The 13216-nt window shown below is 42.5% G+C and overlaps 1 protein-coding gene across 2 annotated transcripts in view; it reads left to right on the plus strand.

Annotated features, from left to right (window-relative positions):
• The window catches only part of GPC6 (glypican 6), a 458424-nt gene that overhangs the window by 272973 nt on the left and 172235 nt on the right, over window positions 1-13216 (plus strand). The window lies entirely within an intron of this gene.

The following is a 13216-nucleotide window of genomic DNA, read 5'->3' on the forward strand; positions in this document are numbered from 1 at the left end:
GCAGAGTGAGCTTTTCTACAATTTACAATAAGATAGTTTAGGCCTTTAAAGCATTGGACAATGCGTAGCGCAATTAGTGAAAGGCTACTTTGCTATTTTTTATGTTATAGTTAAATGTGTTTCAAGGTAACCTTATGCCCAAGCAGGGGTTGACAAAACAAAAAAGTATACTTAACCTGGTTTGACTCCTTGTATCCACGTACCATGATGTTCATTGTTGACTTGGTATTTCAATGCCAAAAGTGTTGGGGCTTAGTTATTCCACATCACCTTGAGTACATCTAAGACTGCCAGAGCACCTAGATGTGTTGATCATGTAAACCTTGCAAAATTGTTTTGGGGGTTTTAACTGATTGAGATAATATATGTTTGGGAAAAGTAAAATGATCCACAACTTCATAAGCAAGAGTGGCACTTCAGTTTATCTCTATGTCAACATCTTTGCAAATGATACAGCATATGGGCTATTTTTAGAACTTTTACATGGATGATGGGAAACAATAAAGTATTGTTAATATTTTTAATCTATTCATTGTATGATTGTACTATATATGTTATGAATTTGATTTGAAAATTTCTAATGATAGCCCAGCCACTGCTCTTTTGCGGCCCGATACATCAAGAGGCTTCAGCCTTCGAGTCCTGCACAGCGTTTATTTCTGGCACATGTGAAAATTTGCCGACTGGAATACGTGTGCAGCTGTGGGGACAGTAACGCTCCCCCCCCTCCCTTACGCTGCTTCATACCCCAATGGCATGAAAGTGACAGATTGGGGTAAATAATCGCAAGTGCTAGCAACAAACTAGCATTTGCGATTATTTCAAGGTTTCTACACCACTGACGTGGCCCAGAGGGCCTGGTAAATATCCTCCACAATATTTATAGACCAGTGCCCTTTTTATTGTAGGACAAGCCAATTGCAATGTGATGGACTTCTGCTTACTATTGCCATTTGGTTATTGTTATACCTCTGTTAGATTATTGTTGATCTCCAGAATAGAAAACTGAAATGTTTACATTACCTGCAGTACTGCAGACATGAGTACAGCCTGGAGTTGCATGTATTTGTTCTTCCTGTTTGTCAGATGTCTATCAGTTTTAAAATGTTAAAATTTAGTGGCTTTTTATTAAAAATATAGCTTTACATTATTAGCATTTTTCATGCATTATAATTTGCTTTATTACTTTTTTATTGTCATTGCATTGAAAACTAGTAATGAACTATATCTAAAATCCAGCAACTTGGAATGAGGCTTCTTGATAACTGCAATAAGAAGGCATAATGTCAGTTAAACTGAAAATTAAAGCTGAGTTTTAAAAAATGGGATTTATGAATTGTGTAGTGATAGATGTCTTGTAGAATGCTGCTAAAACTTTCTATCAAGCCCTGATTGTGATTGTGCAGCGACTGCTATTTCTCATCAGAGAACCATTGGTAGATTAATTACCAGCACAAGTGGATTTATCAAATCCTTTGGAGCAGTAATTAATCTAGCCGCACTTCAGAAAAGAGCCATAAAACAGTCGCTGGGTGTACAGTTGAAGAACAAGAAAAACCGACATGGTTCTGCTTTGGTGGATGAAATTCCTATGGTTTTTCTTTACTAACTCACTACGAGAAGTTTTATCTAGAAATATGGGGCTTGACTACTGTTTATACTGACATTCTCAGGAGTATGTTTTGTGCAGTTCTGCTGCAATTGTTGGATGATCTATACATACGCTTTGTATTTGTGGATTAATAGTATTGTGGTGAAATTGGAACATCAATATTTTAAGGTGTTAAGTGTGCAAGAAAGGCTATGTCAAGTCTCAAACAGGAACATGTATTTAGAGATATCATGTATGTTCTGTAAAGCAAGTAGAATATTTTAAGTAAAAAGATGAGTTGCCTTTGTTCAATTCATCTCTAAAGTGGTACAGAAGATCCAAAGATGGTTTGATCTTTTTTTGGGATTATGACAAGACAATATTAATTGAGTCTTTGCAGTACATAAATTTCATTAACATTAATCTCACTTTTTCAACCAACTTTGATTGCAATAAAATCACTTCTTTAGATATCACTTTGAAAGGTTCTAAGGAAAAGATCACAGTTATTGTTGAATGGTTAAAATTTCTAACATCCTGCTGGATGACCATGACATGTAAATGGCAATGCATGTGTGCTTCCATATTTAATGGGGATCTTCCCTGTCGGAGGTGCACCATATTGGCAATGTAATGCAACCCAGTTGGAATGTAGTATATTGTATAAGCATTCAGACCCCCTAGGATTCTAACACCCACTTTAAAGAATAATTTTAAAAGAAACCCTTTTACCCTAGTTCACCCAGTCTATCAGAAGGTAAAAAATCATTATCTCATACAGTGAAGACTGTACAGCTTGTGGCATAACATCCAAATTGTTGTTTTGACACCCATTGAAATTTGAATTTAAAGTAAGGAAAAGCTCTTTCAGTTCCTAAAATGATGCAAATGAAACATCATGACATCTTACACAGCTCCATACACTTAAGTATAAAAACATTATGGCAATCAGAATGGGATGATAATTAATAGTGAAAAGATTTTCAAAGTTATTGAAACATAGAATTAAAAATAGTTGACACCTCAGTAACAAACTCACGCAAATATTAAATGTAATGTGTCACTTGGACTTCAAAGCTAAAGCCAAAAGGAAATGGCACAACTACTTTTTTTCTGAATTGTACTGCATTTGAAATTTTTTCAAGCTTCCTTGTACATTGAATGGGACATTACATTTTGCGACCAGGAAGAGCAATTTGCTTCACAGATAGAATAATTTTAAACATTGATTTTAGAAGGTCATGGATAAAAATCTAAGAAGATTATCACAGTCAAGGTGCGTGAATCTATGAGGAAGTTCCCATTCTTTCAGAATAGTCTTAGAATAGATAACCCCCTTTATAGTAACATTGTTTACTCGTTAGTGTCCAAAAATAGAATTATTAAAATATTTCTTTTTACTATTTTATTTCTGCCAAATAGAAATACTGTGTAAAAATGCCATGTGACTGTACAGTGGTAAGCATTTTTAAATAATGGCTTTTTGCACTTGTATAATGCTTACGTGTGTTTGTGGGGGGAGGGAGTCACTTCAAATTGTCAGATAGTGAGTTCAGATAAAAAATGTCCTGTGGCTCTTTTCTATTTTCTGTTGAATGTTTAGAATAGTTTAATGGTAGAAAAATCCATACTTTTAACAGCAAGGAACAGAAAAATAATACAAACTAGGTAAATCTCTGAAGTGCCATTTGAGGTGACACAAACTAGTAAATCCTTCAACAACAATTCCCCACTGCAGTGATTTGAAAGCGGATAGAAAATTCAAAAAAATAATAGGAGATGACAAAGGATAAGTCTTGAGCTTACATTTACTTTATTGGTATAAAAGTCGATAATACTCCTGTAATTTATTATCCTAATACCAGAAATCATATAACTGTGACTCGGTTTGGTATTTTTACAAAAAAAAAGTAACAAGCACAAAAAATTTATTATATTTGTCATTTAAAAAGTCTTTAGTTCTCTATGATGTTTGAAATATTGAAATATTAATTTATTCATAAACTACATTTTATTTCCATAAATATTACAGGGGAGGGGGGTTTCACAGATTTGTAAAAGAAGTGGTGCATTTCACCCAGTTTTTAAAGATCTTGGGGGAAGAGGGGATTTATCACTGTGTTCGTCAAATTTTTTGTTGTTTTTTTTAATGCAATTCGTTTCTTGCACTTTGATTATTGCAGTGTTTATTGTGACATTTGAGCAAAGTGCAATGAACCTTGCCGCTACTAATATTGTCACAGTAATCATTAGGATTTGTGCCCCAAATGTCACAGATTAAACTGCACAACTTCTAAATACACTGTGGGGCACATTTACTAAGAGTCCGCGGACAGTGATTCCGTCGGGTTTCCCGAATATTTCCATTTTGCACCGAATTGCCCCAGGTTTTTGGCGGACGCGATCGGATTGTAGTGCATCGGTGCCGGCATGAGACAGAAATCAGGGGCGTGGACGTCGGACAACCCAACGGATTCGGACTACTCTGTCGGATCTCAGCGCGGAAGCGACACATGCAGGAAATTGGATGCATGACCTTAGTGAATTGCAGCAGACCCGAATCCTCGACGGACAATGCACCGCGGGATCATGACAGGGCCGGGTAAGTAAATCTGCCCCAATATTTGTGACTGTTTGGGTATATTTTGCTGTGAAATCTCATTTCCTACTTTGAAACTCTAGGGATATGCAGATTTGTAGGCACAAGAAAAGCCACATATTTTGCATTAAAGCCAGGTATACGAAAAATTGGATGCAAAAAAGGGACACCATGGATTAAGGGTAAAAAGACACTCAACATGCAGAAAATAGTGATAAATTCCCCCACCTTGTGTTTTGATATGTAAGCTATACACCCAGGGCATTCCCCCTGATGACCTTCACATCAAATAGGGATTTGGCTGACTCCTAGTAAAAACATGGCTGCCACCTACAAAAAACAGTGCTTTACCTGACTATGTCTTGTGCCTGTATTACAACAAAGGAAAAATAATGGGGTTGATTTATTATTACTCTTCTTTCAATTGTTAGTGCACAGTACACATTTTTTCACATTTCCACATACAGTTTTTTAAGGCCATGTATGATGGCGGTGCACACACTATTCTTTCAGCAAGTGGCTGACATCAGTAGGTCAGTATGCCCTGAGGACCTGCGCTGGTCGTGGACGGGCAGCAAGAAGAGAACCTGTGGAAAGGTGAGGACAGAGTCTTTTTTATGTGCTGTGCAGGGGGCTCGCTGGCTATATACTGGAGGACAGGAGACAGGCTATATATTAGGCGGCAGCAGGCTGGCTACATAGTGGGGGGCAACATGCAGGCTTTATTCTGTGGGCAGGCTATAAACTGTGAACAGAGGACATGCTATATACTGGGGGCTGGCTTACTATCTATATATTGGGGGCACGAGGCAGGATATATACTGAGGGCTGGCTGGCTATATACTTGGGGCAGGATGCAGGCTTATTCTGGGGCAAGAGGCATCCTATATACTGGGGACTGGATGACTAGCTATATACCAGGGGGACAGGAGACAGGCTATATACTGGGGGCTGGCTGGCTATATACTGGGGGCAGGAGGCAGGCTATATACTGGAGGCAGGCTATATACTGGGGGCAGGAGGCAAGCTATATGCTGGTGGTTAACTGGCTATATACTGGGGACAGGATGCAAGCTATATAATCAGGCAGAAGGCATCCTATATACTAGGGGCTAGCTCACTAGCTATATACTGGGGGCAGGATGCAGGCTATATACAGGGTGGCAGTGGTCTGGCTATATACTTGGTGGGGGCCGGATGAAAGCTTTATACTGGGGCAGGAGGCATCCTATATACTGGGGATTGGCTGACCAGTTATACAGGGCCGGCTCTAGGCTTTAGTGGGCCCCTGGGCGACAGAACTCTAGTGGGCCCATTTATGGGCCGCCCTCCAGTAGTCACACTGCACCCCCCCCCTCCCCCGGGTGGACACACTGCCCCCCCATCCCCGTGTACACATCCCCCCTCCTGTATACACACTGCCCCTCCTCCCCCTGTATACGCACTGCCACCCCTCCCCCTGTATACGCACTGCCACCCCCCTCCCTGTATACACAGTGCCCCCCCTCCTCCTGTATACACACTGCCCCTCCTCCCCCTGTATACACACTGCCCCTCCTCCCCCTGTATACACACTGCCCCCCCTCCTCCTGTATACACACTGCCCCCCCTCCTGCTGTATACACACTGCCCCCCCTCCTCCTGTATACACACTGCCCCCCTCCTCCTCCTGTATACACACTGCCCCCCTCCTCCTGTATACACACTGTTACCCCTCCTCCTGTATACACCCTGCCACCCCTCCCCCTGTATACACACTGCCACCCCTCCCCCTGTATACACACTGCCCCCCCTCCTCCTCCTGTATACACACTGCCCCCTCCCCCTGTATACACACTGCCCCCTCCCCCTGTATACACACTTCCCCCCCTCCTCCTCCTGTATACACACTGCCCCCCCTCCTCCTCCTGTATACACACTGCCCCCCCCTCCTCCTCCTGTATATTCCCTGGCCCCTGTAAGTCTCCCCCTCACCTCACTGATGCAGCTCTCTCTGTGTGGTCACTGCTTTCCCCGGCAGGTCATGTAACCATGACGTCATCACAGGTCCTTCAACCTCTCATGCTGCAGCTCCTCCCGGGGAAAGCAGTGAGTGACTGCACATGTTCTCATCGCGATGTGTGTCCGGAGGACACAGATCACGATGAGAGAGGGAAGGAATCTCCCGGGCAGTGGGGCAGATGTCCTGCTGACCCGGGGAGATCCGGGGACCCGAGTGGGCCCCTCCAGTACCCCGGGGCCCCGGCACTTGCCCGGGTTAGCCGGGTGCTGGCGCCGGGCCTGCAGTTATATACTGGGGGAACCAGAGGCAGGATATATATTAGGGGCTGGCTGCAGGATATATACTGGGGCAGGAGGCATGCTATATACTGGGGGCATGAAGCAGGCTATATACTGGGGCATGAGACAGGCTATATACTGGGGCAGGAGGCAGGCTATATACTGCGGGCTGGCTAGCTATATACTGGGGACAGGGGGCTTGTTATATACCTGGGGCAGGAGGCAGGCTAAGAGCAATGGTGGCTGACCGATATTGGGACATTGACACTTCATAATTGAGGCACAGAAAGGGAAAAACAAAAAAACCCTGCCAGTTTTCCGTTTGAAAGGTGATAATAATTCAACCCTCTGTGTCTCTACAGAGCCACAAACCAGAGGTTTAGATTGAGTGGGAAATTCTCTGTCAGTAGATACTGAATATGAACCCTTTTATGACCGACCAACATAAATATATGTTGGACAGTTGTAAAGGGGTATTTGCAGAGTGCTCAGTCCATGAGCATCAGCTGTATCACAAAGCTGATCTTGCCGGTAACTGCCACGGTCAGCAGATATTGCGACAGATATCCCGTTATAAATGAATTAATACATTTAAAAAATATGGAAAAATTTATAAATAAAAATGCTAATCTCCTTTTTCCTAGAATATATATAAAAATAACTAAATAACTAAATTCATAAACATATTCGATATTGCCAATATCTATCAAAATATAGAAACAAATATTTCTGGCAGTAAACCTTGTAATGCAAAATAGTATATAAATGTCCGAATCACCACTTTTTCACCATTTTGCTTCCAATAACATTTTGCATAAAAAGTCATACAGTTTTCAAAATGGTATCGCTGAGAAGGTCATCCCATCCTGTAAATAATGACACCTTACACAGCTCCTTACACTATAGTAGGAAAAGTTAAGGGTGTCAAAAACTGGGGATGCAAGGCATTTTTTTAATGCAAGGTTTTTGCATTAAAATATAAATTTAGTATTGCTGCAATATAGGAAACATGTCATCTCGATTGAAAGCCGTAAATATAAAGCCCATAAATATGGCACAACTGTGTTCCACCTCATTCAGATTTAATTTCCAGTTCTCAGTACATGGTCCAGAATATTACATGGTGGCACCAGAAATTACAATTCGTCTTGCAGATAACAAGCCCTGATATATCTTTGTAAACAAATAAATAAAAAATTATGGCTTGTGGAAGGAGTGAAAAGCAGAAACACAAAAAAACTGAAGATTTTGGACTTGAAGGTTAAAGGGGCTTGCTGCACATTTTGTAGTTGCAGTTAGTTCAGCGCCTGTCTTTTGCGTATATCATCTTCCTATAACAGTTGTGTCATGTGTACAACTACACTCCAAATCTCTGTTCATTTTATAGGCTTCAGGAACAATGATAAAAAGATATATGTGTTGTGGCTGCACTATGTGAGTCAACCTGTGCTTTAGATTTAATGACCATTAGGAGAGGAAGGCTTTGATTAAAGTCTTCACTAATTCTCAGCTCTGCTCTCCTGCATATAAATGAATGGATAACATTTGTTGACATTGGAATATCTGATCTTTTTATACATCCTGGCAATTAAGATACATAAAACACTACAACTATGGTAACATGCTAATGAGGAGACACTTTATAATGAGGCTTTTAATATGATATAAAATAATACAGTGCAAATGCATTACAATACTATAAAAAATGATATATTATTCACTCAAAACCACTATAAATTAGCCAGAATGAAGAGCAGCTATAATCAGCTTTTCTAAAACTGGAGGACATATTTAAACTCTAGCACTAATCCTAAAACTAACAAAAAAGCCTTAGAAAATGAACAAACAGAGAGGTCAATTTTAGCAGTCTTTATATGCATTTATGCTACATTACAAGACAACACAGTTATGTAAGGGACTATTTATGTCCTTTCTTATAAAATTAAATCTCTATAATACGTCTCATGTTTTCAGCACAATGCTCCAACTATCTAACAAAATAAAATCTTTTTACTTATAGAATAGAAATATTAAGCATGAATTTTAAAAGGATGAATGAAATGAGTCTTGCACTATGCACTCTGACATAAAAATGTTAATACTTTTTATAATGAATAAAAAGGCTTCTGTTTTCTCTTACTTGTCTCCGTCCCTCCTCTCACTTCCCTGTCCTTAACTGTCACTTACTATATTGTCTCTCATTACTATCTCATCTCTCATTAATCCATCTTGCTGGAGCTAGATGAACTGCAGCTCACAGAGGTGTCATATTATGTTTCACAAAAAGGAGTTGTTGGTGAGACACAGATTCAGTGAAAAGCTAAATAATATGTTTCTGCCTACATCCATGCCCTATAGTCATATAAGTACATGTAATGCAGGGTCTGGGAAAAGATTTAGAAACAGAGAAAGTGGGCCCTACGACTAAACCCTCTTTATGCCAAGAGGGCAAGTGCAGTGAATAGCCATATCACAAGCCTAAGGTCAGAATACCAGGAGACAGAGACCAGGATAACAAGAATACTATAAAGCTAAGGCCTCATGCACATGACCATATGGTCTTTTCAGTTCTATATACACAGCTGTATTTCGACCATAAATACGGGACATATTGCAACCGTATGGCAACGTAATGCACCGTATGGCACTGTATCCATACTGTATCCGTATAAAATACAGTGACTGACAGAATTCACCTCCCACTGGTTTGGTATATTGCACATGTTTAGCCTGTATTTTCTACGTTCCTATTGACATCTATGTGCCATACGGAAAGGAAATACGGTGGAAAATAGGATGTGCTCTATATTTTAATATGTCCCGCTCACAGTACGGTACGGTTGACAACGCGGCCATGTACATGGATGGCCATATTGCCCATTGGAATGCATATGCCCATATATACAGCCATATATGGATGTTTTAATACAGTCTCTACATGTTTGTGTGCATGGGTACTAACTAAGAAACTTCTATAGCCAGCACCTTTAAAGGGGTGAGCAGAACTCACCAGAGATTAGGCCAGAACAAAACACTGAGCAAGGGAGTAATGTGAGTAAAGGGAGAAGCTGTAAATCATAGCAGGTTAACTATCAATGAACCAGAGCCCAGTTACAGACAGAGAAGTGTGTGGTGATAATTTATCCAAACAGCCAGTTAACCTAAACTGACAGTGTTTTAGTAAGCGACACAATCATCGTCTCCTCAGTCATACTCCACGGACAGAGGTTGATGGCGAAATGTTACATTACCTCTCTATAATGTCCATCATAATCCATTTGATTGGACCTAAAGCCATTATAGATAGAGATGAGCGAACATGCTCGTCCGAGCTTGATGCTCGGTCGAGCATTAGGGTACTCGAAACTGCTCGTTGCTCGGACGAATACTTCGCCCGCTCGAGAAAATGGCAGCTCCCGCCGTTTTGCTTTTTGGCGGCCAGAAACAGAGCCAATCACAAGCCAGGAGACTCTGCACTCCACCCAGCATGACGTGGTACCCTTACACGTCGATAGCAGTGGTTGGCTGGCCAGATCAGGTGACCCTGGGATAGACTAGCCGCTGCCCGCGCTGCTCGGATCATTCTGTGTCTGGATGCCGCTAGGGAGAGAGCTGCTGCTGGTCAGGGAAAGCGTTAGGGTGTTCTATTAGCTTACTGTTAGGCAGGAGTGATTCTCAAAGAACCCAACAGCCCTTCTTAGGGCTACAATAACGTTCTACTTTTTTTATTTTAATTTGCATCTAGTACCATTTTGTGAGGAATTAGCAGGGGGACTTGCTACCGTTGTGTTTAGCTCTTAGTGGCACACATATCCATAGCAAAGACCGAAGTGGGAAAATTTAGTAGGGGTTGGATTTCAATTAGGCACTAACTCAGTGTCATCTCATCTGGCATAGTAGTGTGCTTTGATACTTGGCTAGAAAATAGCCATAGGAGAATACAAAGAGCTTACTTACGCATACAGTAGCGTTCTATATATTTGATTTCTGGTTGATCTGCTGGTGGCTGTACTTTCTGCAGTGCATGTACTAGCCAATTCTGAGCAATTTGTAGTGAGACTTGCGACCGCTGTGTTCTGCGCTTAGTGACGCACATATCCATAGCAAAGACCGAAGTGGGAAAATTTAGTAGGGGTTGGATTTCAATTAGGCACTAACTCAGTGTCATCTCATCTGGCATAGTAGTGTGCTTTGATACTTGGCTAGAAAATAGCCATAGGAGAATACAAAGAGCTTACTTACGCATACAGTAGCGTTCTATATATTTGATTTCTGGTTGATCTGCTGGTGGCTGTACTTTCTGCAGTGCATGTACTAGCCAATTCTGAGCAATTTGTAGTGAGACTTGCGACCGCTGTGTTCTGCGCTTAGTGACGCACATATCCATAGCAAAGACCGAAGTGGGAAAATTTAGTAGGGGTTGGATTTCAATTAGGCACTAACTCAGTGTCATCTCATCTGGCATAGTAGTGTGCTTTGATACTTGGCTAGAAAATAGCCATAGGAGAATACAAAGAGCTTACTTACGCATACAGTAGCGTTCTATATATTTGATTTCTGGTTGATCTGCTGGTGGCTGTACTTTCTGCAGTGCATGTACTAGCCAATTCTGAGCAATTTGTAGTGAGACTTGCGACCGCTGTGTTCTGCGCTTAGTGACGCACATATCCATAGCAAAGACCGAAGTGGGAAAATTTAGCAGGGGTTGGATTTCAATTAGGCACTAACTCAGTGTCATCTCATCTGGCATAGTAGTGTGCTTTGATACTTGGCTAGAAAATAGCCATAGGAGAATACAAAGAGCTTACTTACGCATACAGTAGCGTTCTATATATTTGATTTCTGGTTGATCTGCTGGTGGCTGTACTTTCTGCAGTGCATGTACTAGCCAATTCTGAGCAATTTGTAGTGAGACTTGCGACCGCTGTGTTCTGCGCTTAGTGACGCACATATCCATAGCAAAGACCGAAGTGGGAAAATTTAGTAGGGGTTGGATTTCAATTAGGCACTAACTCAGTGTCATCTCATCTGGCATAGTAGTGTGCTTTGATACTTGGCTAGAAAATAGCCATAGGAGAATACAAAGAGCTTACTTACGCATACAGTAGCGTTCTATATATTTGATTTCTGGTTGATCTGCTGGTGGCTGTACTTTCTGCAGTGCATGTACTAGCCAATTCTGAGCAATTTGTAGTGAGACTTGCGACCGCTGTGTTCTGCGCTTAGTGACGCACATATCCATAGCAAAGACCGAAGTGGGAAAATTTAGTAGGGGTTGGATTTCAATTAGGCACTAACTCAGTGTCATCTCATCTGGCATAGTAGTGTGCTTTGATACTTGGCTAGAAAATAGCCATAGCAATAGGATAGCATTGTTTGGTTTTAAAAACTCAAAAAAAAACAAAAAACACAAAAAAAAAAAAAAAACACAAAAAAAAACAAAAAAAAGTAAAAAAAAAAATAAAGTTATAACTCTCATTTTAAAAATGTTTAACCCGAGGGCTAGGGGTAGAGGACGAGGGCGGGGACGTGGGCGTCCAACTACTGCAGGGGTCAGAGGCCGTGGTCCTGGGCGGGGTGAGACACCACCTGCTGATGAGGGAGCAGGGGAACGCCGCAGAGCTACACTCCCTAGGTTCATGTCTGAAGTTACTGGGACTCGTGGTAGAGCACTGTTGAGGCCAGAACAGTGCGAACAGGTGATGTCGTGGATTGCTGACAATGCTTCGAGCAATTTGTCCACCACCAGTCAGTCTTCCACGCAGTCCACCCATGTCACCGAAATCGCCACTCCTCCAGCTCCTGCACCTCAGCCTCCTCCCCCCCAGTCTGCCCCCTCCCAGGAAAATTTGGCATTTGAACCGGCATACTCTGAGGAACTGTTTTCTGGACCCTTCCCACAGTCACAAACCACTTGTCCGGTTGCTGCTGAGCAATTTTCCGATGCCCAGGTTTTCCAACAGTCACAGTCTGTGGGTGATGATGACCTTCTTGACGTAGTGGAAGTGTGTAAAGAGGTGTCCGACGATGAGGAGACACGGTTGTCAGACAGTGGGGAAGTTGTTGTCAGGGCAGGAAGTCCGAGGGGGGAGCAGACTGAGGGATCGGAGGATGATGAGGTGACAGACCCAAGCTGGGTTGAGAGGCCGGGTGAACACAGTGCTTCTGAGACGGAGGAGAGTCCTCGACCAGAACAGGTTGGAAGAGGCAGTGGTGGGGCCAGACGGAGAGGCAGGGCCAGAGCTGGTGCATCAGCGCCAAATGTGTCAACTAGTGAAGCTCCCGTGGCGAGGGCTCCTGCGGCGAGGGCTAGATCTTCAGAAGTCTGGAGGTTCTTTAAGGAAACACCGGATGACCGACGGACTGTGGTGTGCAACATTTGCCAAACCAGGCTCAGCAGGGGTTCCACCACTACTAGCTTAACTACCACCAGTATGCGCAGGCATATGAATGCTAAACACCCCACTCAGTGGCAACAAGCCCGTTCACCTCCGGCCGTGCACACCACTGCTCCTTCCCCTGTGTCAGCTGCTAGTCAGCCCCCTGCCCAGGACCCTGCCACAAAAACCCCATCGTCGCCTCCACGATCCTCCACAGCATCCACCAGCGTTCAGCTCTCCATACCCCAGACGCTGGAGCGGAAACGCAAATATAGTGCAACCCACCCGCACGCCCAAGCCCTTAATGTGCACATCTCCAGATTGCTTAGCCTGGAGATGCTGCCCTATAGGCTAGTAGAGACCGAG

The sequence above is a fragment of the Engystomops pustulosus genome, chromosome 2 (genome assembly GCF_040894005.1).
Source record: "Engystomops pustulosus chromosome 2, aEngPut4.maternal, whole genome shotgun sequence".
In the NCBI taxonomy this organism is placed as follows: Eukaryota; Metazoa; Chordata; class Amphibia; order Anura; family Leptodactylidae; genus Engystomops; species Engystomops pustulosus.